This window comes from Pongo abelii, chromosome 3 (genome assembly GCF_028885655.2).
Source record: "Pongo abelii isolate AG06213 chromosome 3, NHGRI_mPonAbe1-v2.0_pri, whole genome shotgun sequence".
In the NCBI taxonomy this organism is placed as follows: domain Eukaryota; kingdom Metazoa; phylum Chordata; class Mammalia; order Primates; family Hominidae; genus Pongo; species Pongo abelii.
In genome coordinates, this window is record NC_071988.2 from 28,169,636 (window position 1) to 28,196,488 (window position 26,853).

Consider the following 26,853-nt stretch of genomic DNA (forward strand, 5'->3'; position numbering starts at 1 on the left):
ATAAAACTGCTAACCTTCTTTGGGGATCATACACAGCATACTATACTTGGGAATGGCATTCTGACACATTTATTACATAATAATGCTATTACATGTAATGCTATTCTGACACATTTGTTAGGTATTGTTAATGTGTACTGTTAATTGTTACTGTTAATTAACAACTGTTAATTGTACTGTTAATTGTACTGTTAATTGTACTGTTAATTGTTAGCCATTGTTAATGGCTTTGAGTGGGACTTAGAACAAGAAAAGGCTCTGAAACAGTTCCAAGATGTTGTTTGAGCCATGCAACTAGAAGATCTCATAGAACTAAAGTTATCTAATTTACAGAAAAGGTTTTACGTGATGTTTGTTGTACAGATTCATATGAAAACTGTAGTTCAAACTCCAAGGTTTAAGAAGTCAGAAAGATCATGCCATTTGCAACAAACATGCATGCATATTTGAAAAGCAACTGTAAGTATGCTATTGGACATTGGTAAAGATTGAATATCTGACCATGGCATATCAAGAAACCCTGGAATGAGTACTGCTTATCAAGATCTGGGTATGAGAAGACTTAAAAAGTCAGATAGTCAGTGAGAACCAGCTAGAATCCATGGTAAGATAGAAGCAGTGCATCTAGGATCAATCTCAAGTTTAATGGGTAAAAATAAGATACATAAATGCCACCCACCACTGTTGCAGTACTACTTTCTTTTATACTCACATCTGTGTTCTCAAGCTGGATCTTTTTTTAATGGCTGAAGAGGAAGAATAGTATAGAACTTACTTCATGAATAGGTCACCTTAGTATGTTTGCATTAGCCAAAAATGGACTTTTGTACAACTTTTTTTTTCTTCCGAGATGGAGTCTAGGTCTGTCACCGAGGCTGGAGCGCAATGGTGCAATCTTGGCTCACTGAAACCTCTGCCTCCTGGGTACAAGTGATTCTCTTGCCTCAGCCTCCTGAGTAGCTGGGATTATGGCCACCTGCCACCAGCCCAACTAATTTTTGTATTTTTAGTAGAAATGGGTTTTGCCAAATTGGCAAGGCTGGTCTCTAGCAGTAGCTATGAGACATAATGGTGAGAAGGAATCTTTTCAGTCAGTATAGGGTTGGCAGGTACATCTTGTGGTCCATTTTATGACAAAAGAGAATCGATACGGTTTGGCTGTGTTCCCACCCAAATCTCATCTTGAATTGTAGCTCCCATAATTCTCATGTCACAAGAGTGACCTGGTGGGAGGTAATTGAATCAGGGGTGTGTCTTTCCCATGCTGTTATCATGATAATGAATAAGTCTCATGTGATCTGATGGTTTTATAAAGGGCAGTTCCCCTGCATTTGTACTCTTGCCTGCCACCATGTAAAATGTCCCTTTGCTCTTCCTTTGTCTTCCACCACGATTGTGAGGCCTCTCAAGCCATGTGAAACTGTGAGTCCGTTAAACCTCTTTTTCTTTATAAATTACCCAGTCTCAGGTATGTCTTTATTGGCAGGATGAGAATAGACTAATACAGTTAATTGGTACCAGGTAGTGGGGTGCTGCTGTAAAGATACCCAAAAATGTGGAAGCAACTTTGGAACTGGGTAAGAGGTAGATGTTGGAACAGTCTGGAGGGCTCAGAAGAAGACAGGGAGATCTGGGGAAGTTTGGAACTTCTTAGAGACTTGTTGACTGGATTTGACCAAATGCTGCTCATCTCAGATGGAGATGAAGAACTTGTTGGGAAGTGGAAAAAGGTGACTCTTGCTATGTTTTAGTAAAGAGACTGGTGGCATTTTTCCCCTGCCCTAGAGATCTGTGGAACTTTGAACTTGATAAAAATGATTTAGGACATCTGGCAGAAGAAATTTCTAAGCAGTAAAGTGTTCAAGATGTAACTTGGGTGCTGTTAAAAGCATTCAGCTTTATGTATTCACAAAGATATGGTTTGGAACTGGACTTTATGTTCAAACAGGAAGCAGAGCATAATATTCAGAAAATTTGAAGCCTGATGATATTACAGAAAAGAAAAATAAATTTTCTGAGGAAATTTAAGCCCAATGTAGAAATTTGCATAAGTAATGAGGAGTCAAATGTTAGTCACTAAGAAAATGGGAAAAACATCTCCAGGGCATGTTAGAGGTCTTCAAAACAGCCCTTCCCCTCACAGTCTGGAGGCCTAGGAGGGAAAAATGGTTTTATGGACCAGGTCCAAGGCACCCTGCTCTGTGCAGCCTTGGGAGATGGTGCCCTGCATCCCAGCTGCTTCAGCTCCAGCCCTGGCTAAAAAGGGCCAAGGTACAGCTCACACCATTACTGCAGAAGGTGCAAGCCCCATGCCTTGGCAGCTTCCACATGGTATTGGGTCTGTGGGTGAAAAGAAGACAAGAACTGAGGTATGGGAACCTCCTCCTAGATTTCAGAGGATGCATGGAAATGTGTGGATTTCCAGGCAGAAGTTTGCTGAAGGGGCAGAAGGCTCATGGAGAACCTCTGTTAAGGCAGTGTGGAAGAGAAATGTGGGGTCAGAGCCCCCACACAGAGGCCCCACTAGGGCACTGCCTAGTGGACCTACGAGAAGAGGACTACCATCTTTCAGACTCCAGAATGGTAGATCCACCAACAGCTTGCACCGTGCACCTGGAAAAGCTACAGACACTCAACGCCAGCCCATGAAAGCAGCAGGGAGGAAGGATGTACTCTGCAATGCCACGGGGGCAGAGCTGCCCAAGACCATTGAGAACCACCTCTTGTATCAGTGTGACCTGAATGCGAGACATGGGGTCAAAGGAGATCATTTCAGAGCTTTAAGATTTGGCTGCTCTGCTGGATTTTGGACTTGCACGAGGCCTGTAGTCCCTCTGTTTTGGCCAATTTCTCCCATTTGGAATGGCTGTATTTACCCAATGCCTGTACCCCCATTGTATCTAGGAAATAATTAACTTGTTTCTGATTTTACAGGCTCATAGGCAAAAGGGACTTGCCTTGTCTTAAATGAGATTTTGGACTCTGGACTTTGAGTTAATGCTGAAATGAGTTAAGGCTTTGGGTGACTGTTGGGAAGGCATGATTGGTTTTGAAATGTGAGGACATGAGATTTGGGATAGGCTGGGGCAGAATGATATGATTTGGCTGTGTCCCCTCCCAAATCCCCTCTTTAACTGTAGGTCCTACAATTCCCACGTATCATAGGAGGGACCCTTCTGTGGGAGGTAATTGAATCATGGGGGTGGTTCTTTCCCATGCCGTTTTCATGATAGTGAATAAGTCTCATGAAATCTTATGGTTTTGTAAAGGGGCATTCCCCTACACAAGCTCTCTTGCCTGCCATGATGAGAAACATGACTTTGATCCACATTCTCCTTTAGCCATGATTGTGAGGCCTAACCAGCCATGTGGAACTGTGAGTAAATTAAACCTGTTTCCTTTATAAATTACCCAGTCTCGAGTATGTCTTTATTAGCAGTGTGAGAACAGACTAATATAAGAATTAAACCAAAATTGTCATTTTAGTTATTTATTTCATTTTACAAACAGGTTATCACTCTGTCATCCAGGCTGGAGTGCAGTGGCATGATCATAACTCACTTCAGCCTTGAACTTCTGGGCTCACGTGATCATCACACTTAAGTCTCATATAGTGCTGGGATTACAGGCATGTGCCACCACATCCAGCTCCAAATTTATTATATATAATATTCATGGACAGTACCAAATGGGTTATCTGTTTGGCCATAGGCTTGTAAGAAACAATATTGAAATATGAGTACAAGGAAGTTTGGGGAAGATGAATATGGGTGAAGCAATAAGAATGGGCACAAGTGTGCAGATCTTTAATTTGTACACTAATAGCTACTGAAGAATATTCACTGAGAAAGAGATTATGCTCTTCTCTTAAATTAGTAAACCACATGGACTCAGAATCCAAGGGATGGAAATCAGGGTGACTCTACTATTCTACTGAGCCTCTTAGGAATTTTGTGTTTCTTAAACTTTCAACTTTAGATTCTGTAGTTCCAAAGTCCTAGTTCTCACAGAAGAGATGTTTCCTCCTGGGTACTCAGTAAGAGATTCACTAAACTTACATAAACCACAGTGGCCTTATGAACTCTTTAGCTTCTTGTGGTAGAAGATTATCAGGAAAAAAATAGAGTAGTCATAGTAGAGTAATAATTGAACATGATCATTATACATGGGAAGGTTGTTGGCAAATATCGGAGCAGGAATGAATATGTTTTGCACTTTGATGATCAACTGGGTAATATCTTGATAGTTTCTATTCAGTTTTAACTGTAACTGAGCAGGTGCAGAAATATTAGCTTGACCAGTAAATTGAACCCAGAAGCTCAGAATCTTCTCAAAGATGAGAATCTGTGTCACCAGGAAAACAACCTATACCTACAAAATGCTATCTGAGAAGGAGTAACTTTAGAATGGATGGTGAAGAGGGAAGATGATGGGTATCCTTTATGGCCTTCAGACAAAAAGCAACATCATGATTTATAGTGAATAAAATTAACTCTTCTCTTATACATTCCCTAGAAACTGTGACCAATGAGAATCCCAGAGAAGTTCTGCCCTAATGGAGTCAACCTGATTTGAGATGCAAATGGATTTGAGCAATGTGAGTTGTGGACTATAGCAGATGCTGCTGGTGTACCACCCAGATCCATTTTTTGATTTAGGGCAGTACACGTCCCCTCAACTACTGTGTTTTCTGCCACTTTCTGATAGCTTCATCCTCTCTTGAGAATTACTTTTGCCTAGAACAACGTTGCCCAGAGATGCCTGTGAGATTTTGCACCTGTGCCTCAATCCCAGGACAGTCTGAATCAATGACACACTGAAAAGCAAATTTAAAAGACTGATTCCCTTTCTTCAAGGAAGGGACAACTCGATTGACATTTATGCTTCAGAAATTCCCTCTGTATGATTTATGAAAACATTCAGTTTTACATATTTGTCTTAGATATTCATAAGCTTATTAGAATACTTACATGTGGCAAAGGTTTCAATTAAATAAATGTTAAATTGTAATGCAGCTTTTCTCAATTTATAATACAATATAACCTCTTTTAGATTAAGCATTAGATAGCTTACTGAATTAGCATTTTTTGGTAGTGAAAAGTTGATTTATATGCTTTCCAAACTGGATATAATTAAGTTGATTTTTTTTACTTGCCTTAAAATTTTTACTTAAATCTCTCTCTTCAGCAACTTTTATGTGATGTCAGAGTTATTGAAGCAATTAGAATAAGATCTGTAGATTGGCAGCTCTCTACAGAAGTCACACTTGTAGCAAATTCCTTAACTCCTGTATTCTAACCAGGGGAAATTGAGTAAAATTTTATTGTCAAATTGAGAATCCTACTAGATGATTACAAATAGTCCTTACATATTTGTAAATAATAAATGAATATAAAGATGTTGATTTATAATCATTGAATTATGTTTCTCATTGACAAGTACTTAGAAAACAATACTTTAGGAATCATACATTAAATTTATCAACCTTTATCTAATATGATAATCCATCCTAACTATGTTACAAAAAAAGGAATTTGAAAGTGCTTTTAAATGTAAAGGTCTACAGAAATAATATTGGTATAAAATGCAATATTTTCAATAACCCTACAATTATTATTTACGTAAGATCACAATTGAACTGGAATTACAGAAAAAGAAAGGAATTACAGAATTACAGAAAGAAAGAAAGAAAGAAAGAAAGAAAGAAAGAAAGAAAGAAAGAGAAAGAAAAGAACACAGTCAGTTCTGTAGACCTATATAAAAGTCATTATCTGACCACTCTGCTAACATCCCTCCCTAGCACTTGTCTAGCTTAGCCACATTTTCTGATAGGTTTGTTTACACTTGATAGAGATCAGCCACCACCCCTGGTGCTCAATTCAGCCTTTAGATACAGACTGGCAGCTCCCCTTGACTATCACAAAAACAGAATTTGGCCTGCAGTGATTCACACAGATGGGGGGCAGAAAAACAAACTTCAAAGAACTAAAGTGGCCATGAAGCTAAGGCTCAGGAGAGGATATGGTGAAGGGGATTAAGTGGAATGACAAAGGGATTTTGTACAGCAGCATTGTGGGATCTCTTACGTACACTTGTTAAACAGTAAGAACATCACAACCCCCTGGAGTTCATAAATAGCATCCGTAACTATGAAGTCTGATATCTCAGTCATTCCTTGGGCAATATAGTATTGGCTTAAAAATTGTCAGTCAGTAGAAGACACTCTTTAAATGTTGTCAATGATTGACACTGAGGTTTTTTTTCTTTCATTGCAAGAGAAAAATACCATCCTTGTCCCCAGTTTTGACTACAATCTCATTCAATGTAAGGTGTTATAAAAAAGGAAAGAGAAAAATGAGGAGTCCAGGATGCTGTCATTCTTTCCTGTCTTTTATATGTACTTAGGAAAGGGATTCAATGTGTTCCTAGGGGGCTCAAACTATTATTATTCAGATATAATTATCTAGAGATAATAACTCTTATGAAAACCCAACAGACAAGGTATAATGCTTCTCTCTTTCTTCTTTTGTCTTTTCTCCTTCCTTCCTTCCTGCCTCCCTCCCTGCCTTACTTCTTCCTTCCTTTCTTCCTTCCTTCCTGCCTTCCTCCCTGCCTTGCTTCTTCCTTCCTTTCTTCCTTCCCTTTCTTCTGGATTTTTATGTGAGATCCCTACATTTTTAAATTTTGACAATTCATTTAAGTAAATGATAATCAAAGAGAAACACCCACTATTTGATCAATTGGCAACCACTTAGAAACAGACACTACTTGATCAATTGGCAACCACTTAGAAATCTGTATCTTAGTGCCTGTCTTTCTAGACCATAGTTGTTAATATGGTATTTAGCCATTTTATTGAGATGTTATTCACAAATATGAAATTGTTTTCAGTAAATTCATAGAATTCTATAAACATCACCACAATACATTTCAAAATATTTTTTATGACCTCAAAAAGAAATCCTGGACCCTTTACCTATCACTCTCTTGTTTCCCTCATTCCCAAGCAATCACTAGTCTGCTTTTCATCCCTATAGATTTGCCTATTGTGGACATTTGATTTAAGTGGAATAACATAAGGTCTTTTGTGACTGGCTTCTTTCACTTATAGCATGATGTTTTTCAGTGAAAATGTGGGAAGATGAAGAGTTTGGAGGGCTTTTAAATGGAGTAAAATGGAAACAAAGACAAGTTATCTCAACGCCAAGGACAGTAGGGGATAGAAGGATATGTCAAGGTTTGAAAACCATCCTTCAGAAATGCAGGAAAGTTAAAGTTAGAAGTAAGTACTGAAAGCTTTCTGCAATCACACCTAGAAGACACCTCAAGGATCACACCTTGTGAAAGCTCAAGGGCTTTAGCTTTTGATAACGAATCTTGACCAGGGATGACAGTCACCTGGTATGCACACGTTTGGCTGTATCAGTTGTTTACAGAGATGAGGTCTGATTTGGTTATCTGCATCTGTGACCTATCTGTTGTTAAAAAGTATAAATATTCTGAATTGGGATAGCAATTTTTCAGGATGCTACCCTTGAGGAAGTCGTAGGTTCTAGTCACCAGTGTTGTTCAGAATAGGAAAAAAAAATGTAGAATAATGTAAAGATCCTCAGTGCTTGGCTCTAACACACTCAGAGATACCTGCTTGTAATAAGGAGAATTATCCAAAAACATCCTCTGCAAAGAAGCAAAGCATTTTCAGGTCTCAGCACATCATTTCTAAAGAGGCTAGCAGGTCTAATTTCAATGGCTAGATGCTAATTCTAATTTTTAAAAACTAGTGTGGAAGATGACTTTCTTAAAAAGTCTTTCAACAGTATACAAGGAAAACAAAATTTTGAAATGTGGAATTTTTAGGTAAACCACCAGAGCAGAGGAGAGTCTTTAAAATATGGAGTATGAGTTAGATACGTAGCTAAGAAGGATTGCTAGATGACTGGGGGCTTGAACAACACAATACATTGAAAAAACATCAGCAACTTTCTTTTTATAAAAAATGCTTTAATATACAACTCTACTTTAGCAACATCATTTAGAAAAGCAGTTCTTTTGAATTTGGAGTGTCATTTTTATTTTTAAAACAGAATACATTTTCCATGTTTTTTTTTTTTTTTCAAATTCAAAGCAGGCATTTTATGGGATTTTTTTTCCAAGTACTTTTTTTCTTGTTATGTGCTACAGTAGAAACTATATTTTGTAGCTTCTAATTTAACATTACTTCTTAAACACACCACCCTTTATTATGCAAACCATTCTCTGTGACCACATCTTGGCTGTGCTCACACATTCAAAAACTTAAGCTTTGAAAGATTAGGTAACTTTTCTAAGATTCACAAATATCAAATGGTTAAGCTCTTATTTAAATCTATAAAGACCATGTGATTTTCACTATCATTCATTGTAATATACAAAAACGGTTTTAAAAACGTAAATAATTTTACCATGTTAGAAAGATATCACATTCTTTACAGAAAACTCAAGATAATGTTTTCTATGAATAAAACTTATATTAATGTTTCAAAACTCATTAGGTAGGGTTTTGAAATCAGATCGGGAGTTGTATCCAAGCTCTTAACCATCAAAAAGAACCCATAAGGAGTTACTGAGTCGCTCTGAAGCTCCATTTTTTCATGCAATTTCATATACAGAGCATATTTGCAAACGCTGTACCAATAAAGCCCAATAATGTTCAATTTTTTTAAAAAAAGTTTCCAATAACATTTTGAACAATGTTAGGCATAGAATGATTCACCTTCATCTTGTAGGTAGGCCCTATCTCCAGTCTCCTTCAAAGTGAGTTTATTTTTCTATGTTCCAGCAACCATCTCTTCACAGAAAGTCATAACTGTCATATTATTTCTGTGTGATAAAGACACATCCCACCATTCTATTCTTTGGCGATTGGTAGACATATTGTGTGTGTGTAGTCTCTCTGTTGGTCTAGTTTGATTTACTTTCCTGCTAATCAGGACCACTTCGATATATATTAATATAGCTCTTTTGTTTGTTATGACTACAGTCCATGTAGAAAAGCAATGATCCCTGGAGCAATGGTTCTATTTGAACTTTGCTCAAAACAAACTGCAAAATTCTGGCTTCTCCCCTTCATAGGAAAGCTAGCATCACAGTTAACCTCCTGAGACGAGAGATAGGAGAGTGATTTAACAAAGCATTTGATTCATGTCTCTCATCCATAAAGTTTTAAAATGTTTCAGATACATTAAGTCTTCATTACAAGTAAAATCCCTGTGAGACTAGCCATTATTTTAAATGTGATCTCCAGATTTTCTAGTTTTACAGTGTAGGCCAGTGAACAATCCACTGTGTTTTTAAGCTCTTAGGTCTGATTATCTTTAATTTCTTTTTTAGGTTTTATGTTCAATTTTCGACAAGAACTCAGGAAACTGTAGTACCTCCTTTATGTGACATTATCTGGCAATGAGTTTTCTAGTGAAGCAAACTTTCTGGATAATTGATGATTAACTCTTTATATCTTAATGGTTTCATACGTTTTAATGTTTTTATACAGATTTGTTTTATGGTACCCAGGATTTGTTTTAATTAAGTTTGATAAGACACACAGGCACGAACGTGACTGTGATTAATAAAGGCATTTGTATTATTCTCACGGTCTCCTAAAAATAGGAGGCCCAGCACACCATGCCTGGGAAGTATCTTCATGAGATGAGCAGGCAGAGAGGAGAGCTAAGGGCAGAGCCTTGACTGGAGTTTTTGTAGGGAGGAATGGACAATGGTAAGTATGCAAGCCAAGTAGGTTTAAAATGAGATATTTTGATTAATTTGGTGGGCTGTGGGGTGCAGGAGGAGTCCCTAGTTGTCAGTGACCTTGCTCTGGGGTGATTAGGCCTGGAGGAAAGTGTTCCATAGTGTAAACATAACAGAAGGAGAAGGAGACATAGATTTGGGATTGGCTGGTTTGCATACCAAAGGCATGCTCTCAAGCAAGTCCTTTACTATCTCTGAGAATGAACTAATCCTGGGTGAGACAATCTCTCTCAGGTCAGCAAGGCCCAGATGCCACAGCATTAGGAATTCAGAAAATAGGAAAAACTACTGGGTATATACCCAAAGGATTATAAATCATGCTGCTATAAAGACACATGCACACATATGTTTATTGCGGCACTATTCACAATAGCAAAGACTTGGAACCAACCCAAATGTCCAACAATGATAGACTGGATTAAGAAAATGTGGCACATAGACACCATGGAATACTATGTAGCCATAAAAAAAGGATGAGTTCACATCCTTTGCAGGGACATGGATGAAGCTAGAAACCATCATTCTCAGCAAACTATCACAAGGACAAAAAACCAAACACCACATGTTCTCACTCATAGGTGGGAATTGAACAATGAAAACACTTGGACACAGGAAGGGGAACATCACACACCGGGGCCTGTTGTGGGGTGGGGGGAGGGAGGAGGGATAGCATTAGGAGATATACCTAATGTAAATGAGGAGTTAATGGGTGCAGCACACCAACATGGCACATGTATACATATGTAACAAACCTGCACGTTGTGCACATGTACCCTAGAACTTAAAGTATAATAAAAATACATATATATAAAATAGTTAATTGTTAATTCTAAATGCATTACTTTATTACTTTTGAAATCACACCCTAAGCAAGTTTTTGTTGACAAAATTATTTTTATTAAAAATAAAGCATCATTTTTCATTGCAATATGGTTATGGTGAAATAACCTCATATTATAAAAATTTTTAAAATTATTCTTCTTTCTATCTGGTGAGATTACTAAAACTGGTCTGTTGCAGTTTTAGATTTGAAACAAGAAAAAAATATATAACTGCTATATGACTGACCTGCTGAATATATTTGAATTAAAAAAAAAACCAGTAGATAGGTTGTTTTAAAATATCTCATGACCAGTTTTTAATATGTTGTTTCATACCTCTCTTTTGTGAGATTTCCAACTACAACTTCTTGTTTCTGATATTAGGCCTCCTCTGCTTCACCTCTATCCATTTTTTCCCTCTGATTTACAATGATAAGGAACTTGAGATAAACACCCTTTTCAATGTGTGCATAAATGAAAACAGTAACTGGCATGATCTTTACAATATGCAACATTTTGCATGGGCAATTTTGACTCTTTTGATCACTTTTGTCACAGTGCCTAAGTCTCTGTGTTGTTTGACTACGCCAAGATGGTGAGTTCTGCACCTGTGATTTGCCACTCCAGTTTCCAAATTTTTAAATAGTCATGAATCGCTTCACAATGGGAATACGTTCCAAAAATTGAGTTATTAGCCAATTTTGTGATGCAAACATCATAGGATATACTTACACACACTTACATGAAATAGCCTACTACACACCTAGGCTATATGGTGTGGTTTATTGCTCCCGAGATGCAAATTTGTACAGCATCTTACCATATAAATATTGTAGGCAATTGTAACACAATGGTAAGTTTTTGCATATCTAGACATATCTAAACATAAAAAAGGTACAGTAAATATACAGTATTATAATCTTATGAGACCACTGTAGCATAAGCAGTTGATTGTTGACTGAAATGGTTTCATTTCAGAAGACTCCTGTGTCACATAACACTTATATTAAATAAATTTGTATGCTTTTGTGTTGCTAATCTGTCTTTTGTTATAGAGAACTCAGCCATGAACTTAAGATGGGAAAAAAAGATACTCTTTTTTTCTACAATACCGATATTACCAGACAGAATTTTTTGTCTGTTTATTTATCTTTTTAGTGTTTCTTTCTTGCTCAATGTTCACTTCTTAGTTGTATATCTAATACACCTCTTTCACTGTAACTGTCATCTTTCCAATCAACAAATATACCAAATATCTTCTGTTTCCCTATCTTATTTTTTTATCCTAGGACAGATGAATACCAATACACAACAAATACACACACACACACACACACACTTCAGGTTTAACGTAGGACTTTCTAGTTCTATTATATGGAGTTTGAGGAAACTTAAAATACAGTACGAGAATTCTACTTTAGATCCCAGCCTTCTGACCCCATAATTAAACAACTAAGATAAATAAATAAGAAAAAAATGACAACATTGAGCAAAACAGTATTTTATACTTTCCAGATCTGTTCTTGGAATTCTAAAGCAGAGTTCTCCTGGTGAGCTGAATGGACTACGTTCATATTTACGGCCATATTTAAATTTCAGTTAATTATACATAAGAGTGCTGGGCTAATTAATTATCCCCAATTCTGTAAACTAAATTTGATGTTTAATACAGATCTGTTGTGGGAAAACTAGAAGACCAAAAAAAGCACAAAAGTCAAGAAAGAAGTCTCTTTTCACATGAAAGTGGTATGTTGCCCTTGACAGATTTGGCTGCATATGGAGCAAAAGAGTGAGAGTTATCAAGATTGACCCAGAGGACAAGGGTTAGCTGCCCTTTTCTGAAGAACAGGTTAAATAGAGATACAACATTAGTGGGTTCTATCCATATGCATGATATTTATGCTACACAGTAAGCATATAGAATCATAATCATGGCTAAATATTTGCCCTGGAATGTGAACATGAAGGATATTGTAGGTTTCTTTTCAGAAGGAATCATGTGAGATAGGGCAGCAACCATGACTGTATCTCTCTACTAGGTTCTATTATTTATACTGCCTTTTTAAAAACATGTTTATCAGAAATTAAAGGAAAAGCTCCTTCTAAAGTAATTGCCTAAAATGGAGTTTTGCCTTTAATTTACCTTTGATCTTTAGCTGAATTTTTCGTTTTCATACTCTTGTTTCTACTTTTATTTCTTCAATTGACAGGTTTGGTTTTTTATCTTTATTTGTAAGGGCTCTTAAAATATTCATGTAGCAAATAGAATCTGAAGCTTGCCCTCCAAGCTTTTACCATGTATATGCATAATAGTAGTGCTTCACATGTAGTGTGAAAATTATCAGAATCTGAAGGGAGTCACTAGTGTTTTCAAAAAGATAAAGACAAATAGAGCCAGAAAAGGCCCTGAGAAGAAGGTTCTCATGCTTGTATGCCTGAGAACAAAACTACCACAAAGCATTGCAAAAATCACAACCTTGTACAGAAGCTATTTCAACCTTACACAAAAATACTTCTGCAAAAAAATCTTCCCAGAAACTCATCTCAGATTGTTGTCACCCTTGTTATTGATCCTTATAGTCAAGGATAATTACCTGACAACAATTGTGTAATTCTCTTCAATTTTTCCTTTAAAAACCTTTGTCTTCCTTGACCTCCCTGAATACACACATAGTTTACTATGGCACTTGTATTCCCACTGAAATACCTTAGTCCTGAATAAATATCTTTTTTCTTTTACAGAGCCGCTCTCTGTTATTTAGTTTGACAACAAGAATAAGGTAAGTTGTGCTCATGCAGCTGATATTCTTGCAGAAAAAGACAATATACCACAGGCATAATAACTAACTAACTTAAAACTTGTGCTGGAAGATGGTATATACTGTACAAAGTAAAATAAAATAGAACATAATTAGGGGAATAAGGATTTCCAGACTGAACATTTTAAATAGATTTGTGAGGGTCAGCTTCATTAAGAAGGTGATATCTGCGCAAAGGTAAGGCAGGAAGCCAATTGCAAATCTGGGAGAAGAGTGCTCCAGGCACAAAGATCAGCTAAAGCAAATGCCCTAAGGATGGAATGTGCTTGTCAGTTTCAACAACAGCTGGAAGGCCAATATGCAGGAGCAAGCGAGGAAAAGAAAAGGCAAGAACCAGTTGGAGGCAAGGTGGGGGTAATGGACTGTCATAACCTGGACACAAATCACGTTGTACCTAGGAGACCATTGTGGAAAAATTTGAATTTAATATTATTAAAATGCAGAATTTTGAGCAAAGAAATAACATAATCCGATATATGTTAACATACTCTGATATATATACATACACATATATATATCCAATTATTTTACGCCTTTAATACTTATCCATGCTTACAAAACAGAAGAATAGCATAAAATAAATGTTGGAATAAAAATTTTTAAAATTAAATTTTAGTTTCTCCTTTCTAAAGTTAGAAAAGGACACTGAAACCTTGAAATAGAAATTATAGTTGATTAAAAAAACCCACAAAAACATGCCAAAAATTTATCTCATCTTTAGATGTAATGTCAGGTGGTAAAGACGTTTTCTTACCAATAGCCTACTGTTAGTCAAGTTTTTTTTTTTTTTTTTCATTTTGAAGACTATTTTGAATTTCTCTGGTCTGATGAGAGAAACTGCTTTGATGCTGCACCCCTTTGGAATTTTGATTTTTCACATGATGTTCGTCACGGTCATAACAATACAGGTAGAGATTCAAGAATATTGGGTTAAAAATCCAAGGCTTACGTAGGCTTCTGTTTCAAACACAAATTCATGTAACTCCAGAAATAATCATGGCAATTCATACAATAAACACCACTGTCATGAATATTCATTGATGATGATGACAGCTTCAGAAAACAGGATTTTCCAGAGCTTCAAAGAACCACCGCTAATTTACAAAATAATTGGAAAGCTGTGCAAGCAGGAAAAAGTTCCCATCCTATGCCAGCACTCAATCCTTCAGTAGAAAGAAATCACTCCAGCTGCTGTTAAATGAAAAGCCTGTACTATAGGCAAAGACACAACTTACGAGGATATGGCAGTAACCTAGGCATAGAGATGACCATGGGACAAAGGACTAATAAAAATATGCTGAGAGACTGTCAGAGTTTGCATATATTTGGAAGTTATGGGAAACTAAAATAATAGATTACATGAAGACTCCAGGAGACAGAAGTGTATCCAGGAAGACTTCAAGGATTTGTACTTGGCAAGTGGAAAGAGAAAATTGTCATCAATTGTAATGGGGAAGGTCTTGTTAGACCAAGTTTCATGAAGAATTTCAGGGTTAAGTGTTTGGAATTTTATTTTTTTTGGTATATATGTTGAAAAATATTTTTCCTCTTTAATATTTTGTTTTAAATTATGCTTATATTACCTTTTGACATATACAAATTGTATAATTCCTTTAGATTGTTTATTTATTCAGAATATTTATTATGTATTTCCTATGTATCAGGCACTATTGTTCATATAAATAATATCCTTGTTTTCATGGCACTTACAGTCTATTAGTTGGGAAAATATTAAACACACTAATTGTTATCAGACATTATACATGTATATGTATACACATATTTTATTTATATGCTGTCACATAGTGATAAATATAAAATCATTTTAATACAAGTTTTCATTTTATGGAAGACTTCTATTTAATTGAGGCACTTAGGAAATTCATTTCTGAAGGTAATAAATTTGACCTGGCATTTGTACAAAATAAGAAGTTGTCATAAGGCTATCTAGAGTAATAGGATGGGTGGAGCAAAGTGCAATAGTTCCAAGGCAGAAGAGTTTTTAAAACGTTAAAAAGTGTGGCAAGACAATAGGAAGTGAGTAGGGGAGGCAGTCAGGGACAAGTTCCTGTTAGAATTTATAAGCCTGGAAGAAAATGTGAGTATTTTTCTAGGCATGATGGGAAGCCACCGGAGAACTTTGATTGGAGGAATGTCATGAACAGATTCATGTGTCAAATAATAATTTGGAAAAAATAGAAGTATATGTGTAGGAGGGCTGATAATATTCGAAAATGGAAGACTCTCAGAGGGGATTGCAATGGTCACATTTAGGTACGTTGTTGGCTTGGGCTAGGATGGTATTGCCAGAAAAAAGTTAGATTTCAGGGGTATTTTGAAGACTGAGTGACTGCAAGGTATCTCCAAGATTTTTAACCCCATTCACTGGAAGAACGGAGGTACCATGACTGAGAAGAATAACATTAGAATAAGGATTATACACTTTGGAGAGCAAAAATACTTAGAAAGTCATGAAAATTTGACTGTAGGATTCAAGGACTAAGTGCTAAGAAGCAAAATGTGGCTAGGTGAGAGGTACAGGAGGTGATTGAAAAAGACTCAGGATGCCCAACAACATTTGGGAGAAAACAGAGTCTAGATTGGAGGAAGGAAGGCTCTCTCAGGGCATTTATTACTCCCTGTTAGTTTTTACTTTTACTTCTTGCATTAATACCTTGAATCTTACCATCATAGATTCCTTCCTGGACTAACTCTTAGAAGAGCTAAAGAGCCTAGATGGACTGGAAGTGAAAGTGTTCCTGACAGCATTTATTTCAGAACAAGGGGAAATAATAGGATACTGGTTATCCTAAGTAGCAATAGCCGGGACTAAAGGGGGTGCCAATATTCATCAAAGAATTATTTATGTAAATATTTTTTACAGGCTGTGCTAATGGTCTATCAAGATATCCTGAGTTTCCAGTAGTGATGTTTCAGCTATAACACAGGCCTGGTAGACAAAGTATAGGAACTTCTATTTCTTGAAAAATAATATCTGCATTTTTCTTAGTTTTATTTATTGGTGTTTGTTATATAATTTTTCATGATAAAACTTTTTCTTCAGGGGAAAAAAAAGAAAGAAGGAAAAAATAAAGAAAAAATCAATTAATAGAAAAAAAAAGAAAGACAGGAAAGAAGACAGACCTCTATTTTGCATGGAGATCATTAAAAAGCCCGTATTAAAAGTTATTTGGTGGAGGTAGTAATGTCTCCAGTGTTACAGAAGGGACAGTTCAGTATATAATGGAGTGGATGGTAGTAATAAAGTTTTTATGGAAAAGATGGATCTTGAAACCTGTTTAATATCTAGGTAAACAGTGAAAAGGGACAGCACTTTTAAGATAGAGGAAACAAATTCAAACAGATGGAGACAAGAATAATTATCAAATGTGTTCATTCTCAAAATTTTTGAATGGTCCTCTGATGGTGACTATTATTTGTCTCTGTGCTTCCTCTTTTTTTAAAACCAGAGAATTTAGTAAAATTCTCTATTGGTCACCAATCTTTTCCTCCTCTGATAAATGTGTTAACTTACTCCACTACTGCTGAAAATCACTTTGACAAATTAAAAACAATTATGTTTTCATCAACACTGAATTACAGATATAAAATATCGTATGGGAATTATAATTTGATAAATGGGAACATTCTGGGTCCCATATTGAGTCCAGATGGTTACAATGTCTTTAATACATGTACCCATTTGGTATTACCGCATTTGTGTACCACAGTCTCCTCATTCATGTTTAATGATGGATAGATTCCAAATAATACAAGATGTTCTCCAACATGTTAAACTTATGGTGAGTAAGTGATCAGACAGTGAGCTCTCTCTTCCCAGTATACCTTGTAGTCTCAGCATAACTGTTTGAAGATAATTTGAATTTCAGTCAGATTGCATGATATTTTCCACTCTTGGAAAAAAAAAAGATAGAATAAAATAAACAATTGCTTCCCTCCAAAAGAAGGAAATGTTCTTAACCTAAACTTAAAGTTTGCAGTGCATCTAAAATTCCAGAATGCTTTCTTCAAACTGTTGTTAAATAGTAAACTTTGGACAACTATTAGTGAGGTCTAGATTTGGGAGGATTGACTATTCGCAAAGTTGTTTACAGTTAAATTAGGAAAGTAGGCAAATGTTGCTTTCAATATAATTCAGATGTATTTATTTTTCAATCTCTTACCTTTACTATAAATGCATTCCTCACCTACCAGGTGTTTGTATATTCATTTTTCTTCTTTTAAAGCAAGTGACAATGTTTGTAATTTGTTTCCTTAAGTGTATCTCAGAATTTTCAACCTATTCTAAAATTTCATGGTTTCCCATTCATTATTCAGAAAATATAAAATCAAATTATTTGGTATAACAGGAAGGTTTACTCACAGTCTTCAAATTTTTTATCCTCTCTAGTTTTGAAACATTGTCCTTTTTTTTAACTTTTCTTTTTACTTTTTAATTAATGAACTTGGTATTCCATCCAAATTAAATTATTTTTCTTTCTTCATACTTCAACAGGCCTGAAGACAAATACTGCTATGAATGGTTACATCTAGGACTACCGAGATTAGCCCCAGATTCAACTCATTTTTTTTTTCATTTGCTCAGCAATATGACATGTTTATGCTGATTAGCTAAAAAGTTATGTGAGGAATGGGCAACAATATCTCTAAGGCAAGATATGCTCAGATCCGATATAGTTCATATAGACCTTGTCAGAGTAAATGACCATGTGCCTTTCAGAACACTAAAGAATAAAGTCTTTCCACATTAGAATGACAAATATGTTTTTATAATCAAACTGTTTTATTCCCAGCTTTATTACTTCCAACTGAGTACAAAAGAGGCTGTTCTACCATTCTCCAATTTTCCCTCAGTAACAGAACACCGATCAGTGTGCACAATTAAAAGACTACATTTCTCAACCTTCTTTTGGCATCATGTGACTAAATTTTTGTCAAAGAGAGAAAGGCAGAAGTGTTGCCTATGCGCTCCAGAAGACTTTGTGAAAGATAGCAGGGGATTTCTGATTTCTTCTTTTCCTGATATTCCAACAGGCATGTGTTAGACCTTTTGACATTGTCCTGTAGTTCTTGGATGTTCTGTGCTTTGTTTTTTTATTTTATTTTTTTATTTTTATTCCCTTTTCTGTTTGCCTCTCATTTTGGGAAGTTTGTATTGATTTCTCTCAAAGCTCATTAATTATTTGTTTATCCATGTTTTATCTACTGATGAACCTGTCAAAGACATTCTTCATTTCTGTTGCAGTATTTTTTATTTCTAGAATCTCCTTTTGAACTCTTCTGAATGTTCCCTTCTTCCTACTTCTATTGTCTATCTCTTCTTAAACATTGTGTATATTAAAATGGTAATTTTAAATTTCCTGTTTGATAATTCTCAAATCAGTGTAATAACTCTGCCTGGTTCTAATGCTTGCTTGGTCTCTTTAGGTTATGTTTTACTTGCATTTTAGCATGCTTTATAATTTTTTGGCGAAATCCATATATGTTACATCAGGTAATTGGAACTGAAGTAAATAGGCTTTTACTATGAGCTTTTATGAGCTTTTAAATTAGGCTAGGAGATGAACTGTGTTGAACATTTGTTAAAGTTGTAAGTTCCAGAGGCTTCACATTCCTTTATTTTCTTCATTTATTTTCTCACCTATTGTGTTTGTGCTTCCCTAAGAATTCCATTTAAAACAAGAGTCTATACTTTGTAACTTTCTATTGTAATCCAGGATTATTATAGTAAAGCCTGGTTGATAAGGTGGTAATCTGTGAGGAAAGCAAAATATTCTATAGTTGTAGAATATGGTAATTCTGTGAGGAAAGCAAAATATTCTATCATTCTTTCAGCTGGCCTGTGTCACAAGGCTGTACACTTCACTGGTGTTTCTCAGCTTTCATCCTTCCCCTACTAAATTGAAACAAGAAGGCTAAAGGGGGCTGAAGTTGAAAAAATACTCTTTTTCCACATGGGATAAGGCTCTGGTAAAGTTTCTTCCAGTGGAGATAGGTGTTGTTGTTTGTCGTTGTTGTTTGTTGTTTTGTTTTTAAGGAGAACTCTCTAGGTGTATTTTATAATGATCATACCTCCCCAACCTTGCCAGGTCATTCAGAGGATCTTTCATGGCTTTCTACTAATAAATATCTGGTGAGTTTCTGGAAGTAGAACCACAAAAGTGTGAAGGACGTTTTTAGAATGCAGCCCTAGGAATTTCTCAAACTCAAGCTAGTCTACATTTTGTTTTGGGCAGTTTATTAAAATTACTATTTAAGTTTGCCTACCAGTTTAGGGTTCCTCAGCTTCTGCTCCAGGTAAGCAGATCTCAGCTATGACTATCTGGATTTCCCTTTCTCTCCAGATTTTAGGCTTGCTGATTACCCTGTGACCTCAGTTATCTGAGGGGTCCAAGAAAAGTTATTGACTTTCAGTTTCTTTAGCTTTTTCTTATTGTAAAGACAGGAGTGATTACTTATAAGCATTTTACATGTTGAACCTGAACCTTGAAGTTGAGCCTATGCTTTACAAAATATAACGTATTTTATTTTGTATTTGAAGCTACTATATGTGTGCACCAACATCAAAAGATGATTATGATTTCAAATGCTTCAGAATTTAGGAATTTTGAGGAGAGTGACATTGTTTCAATCTTCTGTTCCCAGGGCATTTTCAAGTGTTTGTCCTAAAACATGAAAATCGCCTTTGGAGCTATTAAAAATAAATTATTGAGCCCTTTCCCCATAACAATGAGGCAAAATTTCTTTGAATGGAGGCCAGAAATACATATATTAACAAGCTCACCAACTAATACCTACATATAGGCAAGCTAAGAAATAATGCATATTTTATCTACCATATTGTCTTTCACATGTGTACTTAATAGACATTTATCAAATAATATTTATGTTTAATGTAACAGAATAATTTTAATTTGTGACTACAGAGAAAATACTTTGTTTAGTTACTATTTTATGTCAGCAGTACTTTTTGCTTTCAGAATTGGTGAATAAATAAGTAATAATATTGTGAAAGAAATGATGGTTTGTGTTTATTTTTGTAGTGGATATCAATTATTTGTGTCCTCACTTTTCATTCAAATATGATTATCCTCTTCTCTGTATGGTTGCAGTAACTAGAAGACCATGTCCCTTGGCATCAGTATTGATCTTCAATAATTTGTCCTTGATATTGAGAGAAGAAGATCAAACCATTTGAAGAGGATTGCTGTACTTCAACATGTAAAGTGAAAATGCAGACCCAGTTGACTATATTTCATTCATTTGGGTGGAAGAAGCAGAAGAAGTTTATTAACAAAGAAGGAGAATAGAAAAAGAAATATAGGATGAAAAGAAAAGCAAAAAGAAAGAAAACTGAAGAAAAAGCAAAAGAAAGAATACTAAATCTGAAATATATTTTAGTCCCCAAATCAAGTTGGTGCATAAGGCTCAAATGTTTTCCTGATTTTGAATTTGCTTTTAATATCCTTGTGTTTTAATGATGCATTGTCTTTTTCTGCAGAAACTATCTCCTACTATATTGTTCATCACTGGAAGAAGAAAAATAGACTATTATAGCATAAAATGGAGAACAAGAAGAAAGTTACAGCAGTGCATGTGTGCGCATGTATGTGTGTGTGCACATGTATGTGTGTGTGTGCATGTGTGTGTGTGTAAATCAAAGTAAATAGTAAAGTACGCATTTGTATGGAGTTCGGGGGTATGTTTCTTCAGTCTCATTAAAAAACAAACCAAATGAAACTCTATGTAACTGCCACTTTCCCCTACTAACACAAACAGCCACACACACACATACACATGCAAACACATAGAAAGATTTTTCCTTTCCATTTATATTTTCTCCATAGAATTGCAAGTATTTATTGGATTTTTGACAAACACATAGAAAGATTTTTCCCTTCCATTTGTATTTTCTCCATAGAATTATATTTATTGGATTTTTGACAATCAGTTGCCATAGGTCTATATTATTAGTAGTATTTCTCATTATGTATCTCTTTGTGGTAGCAGTTGTTGTAGTAAGTTTGCTAACATGATGGAGAACTCAGAATAGTAGATTTTCAAATACTCTACCTTGCTATTAAAATTTGATATTTACATTTTTGTTATTATCAGGATGATTTTGGATAAAACCAAAGCAGGCTTTTTTCCTAAGGCTATCCATCTATGTAAGAGAATAACATTAAAATTTCTACTGTTCTAGTTTTATCATTTTATACTGTGACTATTTGAAAAACATTCCTGAAGAAGCTTATAGGCTGTTGATATAGTTTGAATATTTGTACCCTCCAAAATCTCATGTAGAATTGCAATCTCCAGTCCTGGAAGTGGGGCCTGGTTAGGAGGTGTTTGGGTCATGAGGCAGATCTCCCATGGCCCTTCACCTTCGGCCATTATCGTAAGCTTCCTAATATTTCCCTAGAAGCTGAGCAGCTGTCCGCACCATGCTTCCTGTAAAGCCTGCAGAATCATCAGCCAATTAAACCTCTTTTCTTTATAAATTGCCCAGCCCCAGGTGTTCTTTATAGCAATGAAAGAACAGTCTGATACAACTGTCTTCACCTGCCTCCAAAAGGGATTTAGGCTTGAATGCACTAAGGCAGTGATTTTCAAATTTCAGACTGGATCAGAATCATGTGGAGATTTTATTAAAACACAGATTGTCTGGTCTTGCCCCATGAATATAACATCTGATTTTGTAGATCTAAGGTGGGGACCAAACATTTAAATTTCTGACAATTTTTTACATAATGCTGAGGCCATTTGCGAACAATTGCCCTTAGCCAGCCCTTGTATATAATCAGTTGACTTCTTTTAATGTAGAATTGTACTTTTGAGAATAATCCTATAAATAATTTCAATAGGGCTTATTCTCTCACGAACTCCAGTCGAGAAAGACCAGAAAATGCCACAGTATTTAATTTACATACCTCTTCCCTCTTCCTACAAGCTATGCAAAAACAATATAGGAACCTATCATAATAAGGAACTTTTAGCATCTATAAAATTCCTTTGAAAAGCTCACGTACTGCAAATATCTACGTAAAATGTCATATTATTCAGATAGACCTCTTGGAAATGACTAGTGTAGCCCAATGAGTCTGAAGGAAAATGTCTGGTAAATATGTTGTTGAGTACATTATTGAAAAGATGTGTAGACTGACGGGAATGCTGATTTTCAAAATGTGTGACTATGCCTCTCTTCTCTAACCTGTTTCATGTCTATACAAAATCACTTATGGAAGGTTAGCCTTGATAACTAAACCTGAAATGCGTTCAGCTTTGGGGCTGTTTACTTCTTAAGGCAGTAAAGATGGAACAGGGACAGTGAGTGAGTGTAGTTTTGAAAGCAGCAAAATATTTCTCTACATGTATTTAATAAAGAATGAGTACATCTCAAGTCTCTCCAACATCTTAAGATTTATGAGATAGAACTTGCACACTGTATATTATTCTTTCTCTTTTTCTAGGGTCTCCTTTCTCCTGTTGTTTTAGTGTATTTTTGCTTACTTGAGATAATTAAATATGAATTTGGAATTTTTCTTCCTTCCATTTTTCTTTCTCCTTCCGATTAGCTTGATTATTTATTTTTTGCCTTTGTCGATTATTTTCATGACGGGTTACCTTTATTTATTTGAGATTTCCATTTCCTTCTTTGAGTTTACTTTTCTCTGTGTTTCTGCCTTTATTTCATGTTCAGAATTCTTTGTCAGCTTTTTGGGTTTTTTTCTACCTTTTATTTTCCCTTTGCTGATTCTGTGGTGCTCTTAGTTTGCTGCCAGAGTCAAAATGAATGTAGAACCAGCATCTCATGTGAATTTACTCTGTTCTGCACGGCATTTTTCTTTTATGTTTTTGTTTGTTAAAAATTATCATGGTTTATAAATGCTTCTAGGCTTTTCAAAAGGTTTCGTATTACTAAACATGAAAAAAAGATATAGCAGTTTCAAAGGGACACATTCCCTTTTAGAAGTCACAGAGGATGCTAAAGTAAAGCAATAGAATGGCGATTGGACATAATTTCCAACATTATGAGGTAATACAGCAGCTCTTATAATGTCACAGAAGTTAATGAGGCAATTTCCTGTAGAGAGACAGGACAGCACAGAGCAAACCTCCCGGCACCTTCTACACAGAAAACAGCAACCACTTTGCTCACTGGAGATTACAGTTTCAAAATAACCCAGAAAATAGTGTCTACTTGTGAAAAATGGAATTACTGACCTGCATTTACCTAGGGCCTCAGACACCTAGTAGTAAGATATGCATTTGTTTAGCAGGACATATTCTTTTCTAAGTCCCTTCTGGCCCCAGACTTGAAAGATCCCAAACAGTCATTGACCATCTTAAGATCTTGTTAGCTTGTCTCCTAGTTTTCTTAGCAGCAAGCCCCAGAAATCACCACTGGTTCATTAACAAGAGTTTACTAAAAATTATAGTGGTTTACACAGGAAATTGGTGAACTAGGGTTAAAAAATAAAACAAAACGAACAAAAAAAATTGCATCAAAATCCAAAGGAAGCTACTGCTAGAGTGATAGCCAAACCTTTACCAAAGGAAGGGACTGTTGTCACACAGAACGAAGTGTTTTGCTGCAACACAAATTCTTCACTATCCTACTTGTACTTAAGATTGGAAGTTCCAGGCAGGACATGTTAATTGACAGAGCTTAGATTATATACTCGTGGCACTGATGTTAGAATGGTGGCGGAAGAATTCAGCTTCTCATCTGAGAGTTGTATATATCAGATTCTCATGGAGGAAAATTCTCAAAATAGAAGGAAACCAGGATTTCCTTCTAAATAGATGGAAACCAAGATTATGACAAATATCTCTTATATATGTGTTTTTGTATGCGTTCCTGAACATTAAAGTATTATTTTATGTTTTTGAATATCATAGACTGGAAAAGTGTGTTTTTTGGAAAATATTCTTCTTTTATTCAGCATTCTGTTTGTGAGACATATATTGGCATTTGTAGCCAAATAGGTTTATTTCCAAAGTGATACTCTATTCCATTTTATTAAAATATGACTGTGTATACATACTTACTCCACTTTATGAATATATTACTATATATTTATTCTCTGTAGGATTTTTCCAGTTTTTATTATTACAGATCATTTTATGCATATTCTTTTTTATTCACCCTGATTTCTTCCAGGTTATTTACCTACTGGTGGAATTTATGGGTTGTAGAGAACTGTATATATATTTATAAGTAAGGAACAACTATTTTTCAAAATTTTTGTACCAATTTGTACTTCCACCACCCGTGTGTAAGAATTCTCATTACACCTGGATTGGTAAATTATTATCATAATGTTGCTCAACAAACCATCCCAAACTCAGTGGATTAGCACAGCAATTGTTTATTCCCATCAATCTGTGGATTGTCTCTGCTTCACACTGCAGGTATGTAAGTCTGAGTCTACTAGGTGTGTCCCTCATTCCACTTAGAACAGGAGAGTAGCAGAGTGTTCTCATGCTGTTGTAAGGACATACCTAAGACTCGGTAATTTATAAAGGAAAGAGGTTGAATTGACTCACAGTTCTGCATTGCTGGGAAGGCCTCAGGGAACTTACAGTCATGGCAGAAAGGGAAGCAAACACGTCCTTCTTCACGTGGTGGCAGGAAAGAGATGAATGAGAACCAAGCAAAGAGAGAAGCCATTTTTAAAAGCATCAGATCTCGTGAGAACTCACTCAGTATCATGAGAACAGCAACATGGGGAGTAACCGCCCATGATTCAATTACCTTCCACCAGGTCCCTCTCAAGACACATGGGGATTATGGGAACCATAATTCAAGATGACATTTGGCTGGGGACACAGCCAAACCGTATCACAGAGGCACGTTCTTCCTATGGTAATGGTAGAGATAGCAGAGAGCAAGACAAATGGCACACATACTTTGGAAGCTTCTGCTAACATTGTATCTTCTAACATCCTACTGGCCAAGGCAAACCACATGGATAATCCGAAAGTCAGAAGTAAGCAAAGGTACTTTACTTTTAGTGGGAGATATTACCTGGCTATGTAACAAAAGGTATGGAAATAGGGAGGGGCAAGTAATCAGGGCCAGTATTTTGTCATAGCTCTCTATTCTCATCAACATTTGCTGTTTTCACATTTCTTACATGATGTGTAACGGTGTTTTATTGTGCCTGCAATATGTACCATATTTACCTGATTGCCAATGAGGCTGGGCATATTTTTATGTCTTCATTCACCATTTGCAGTTTCCCCTTTTGTGAAGTGCCCAGGTAAGTTTTCAGCCACTTTTTTTTTTTTTTCCCTAAAGGATTACTTGTCTATTTCTCTTGCTTGGAAGTCATTTTGTATATTTTGATATGTGTCTTGTTTCCCACGTATATTTTTACCAAGTAGCATATCTTTTTATATTCTTTATAATACTTATTAAAGGAGTTCTAATATTTAAAGTAGTCAAATATATTTGTTAATATATGGTTAATAGTTTTTGGTCTTACTTAAGAAGTTCTTTTTCACAGTGAGGTTATGGGCTGGGCACGATGGTTTACACCTATACTCCCAACACTTCAAGAGGTCAAGGCAGGAGGATCACTTGAGCCCAAGAGTTTGAGACCAGCCTGTGCAACAGAGCAAGACCCTGTAGAGGATCTTGTAGAGACAAAAAATTTAAAAAGCTAGCCAGGCGTGCTGGCACATGCCGATAGTCCCAGCTACTCAGGAGGCTGAAATGGGAGGATTGCTTGAGCCCAAGAGATCGAGACTATGGTGAGCCTTGATCATGCCACTGCACTCCAACCTGGGCAACAGAGCCTCAAAAAAAAAAAATTATAAAAATAAAAAAAAGAAAGAAAGACAAAGAAAAAATTAGTCACAAGGTAAGGTTATGGAAATATTCTCCTATGAAATATTAACTTCTAAAAATTTTATAGCTCTGTCTCAGAAATTTCAGCACTCAATGTATGAAGCATCTTGGTTATTATGGTCCTGGAAGATCAATTCTTTCCACTTTATCTTTTTAAAGTGTGTTTTAGTTATTCTTGTCCCCTTGTACTCCAAATAAGCGTAAAATCAGCATACTAATTTTCATGAAATAATAGTTTAACTTTATATTGCATTGAAATTACATATGCATTAGGACAGAATTTTTAGAATTTTTTCCAATAATGAGTTTAACATTTCTTTAATGCATACAAAAATTATTTTGGTTTTTAATTTCTCTAAAATGTTTTATAATTTTCTTAATAAAAGTTTTATATTTTTAGTATAAGCTTAATCATCACTACTTGACATTTTTGCAATGTTTATAATAGCATCATAAAAATTTTATTTTCTAAACTTTTAATTGGTAGAAGGTAGTATTCATTTGTAAGTTTCTTTGTTTTTTTCAGCAATGTATTCAGGAATTTTAATAA

General features: G+C 35.6%; 1 long non-coding RNA gene across 8 annotated transcripts; it reads left to right on the forward strand.

The window, feature by feature from the left end:
- Positions 1-232: 232 nt before the first annotated feature.
- On the forward strand, positions 233-21,283 carry LOC112133043 (uncharacterized). Of its 8 annotated transcripts, XR_008524413.2 has the most exons (9): positions 237-604; positions 3,270-3,376; positions 4,516-4,597; positions 7,127-7,282; positions 9,646-9,754; positions 12,123-12,157; positions 12,280-12,353; positions 13,350-13,387; positions 20,560-21,283. It is a non-coding gene; the product is annotated as an uncharacterized LOC112133043 (long non-coding RNA). The 8 variants fall into 8 exon arrangements; XR_008524412.2 differs by lacking the exon at positions 12,123-12,157 and having other exon boundaries at positions 236-604; XR_008524414.2 differs by lacking the exons at positions 12,123-12,157; positions 12,280-12,353 and having other exon boundaries at positions 233-604; positions 3,342-3,376.
- The last annotated feature ends 5,570 nt before the right edge of the window (positions 21,284-26,853 follow it).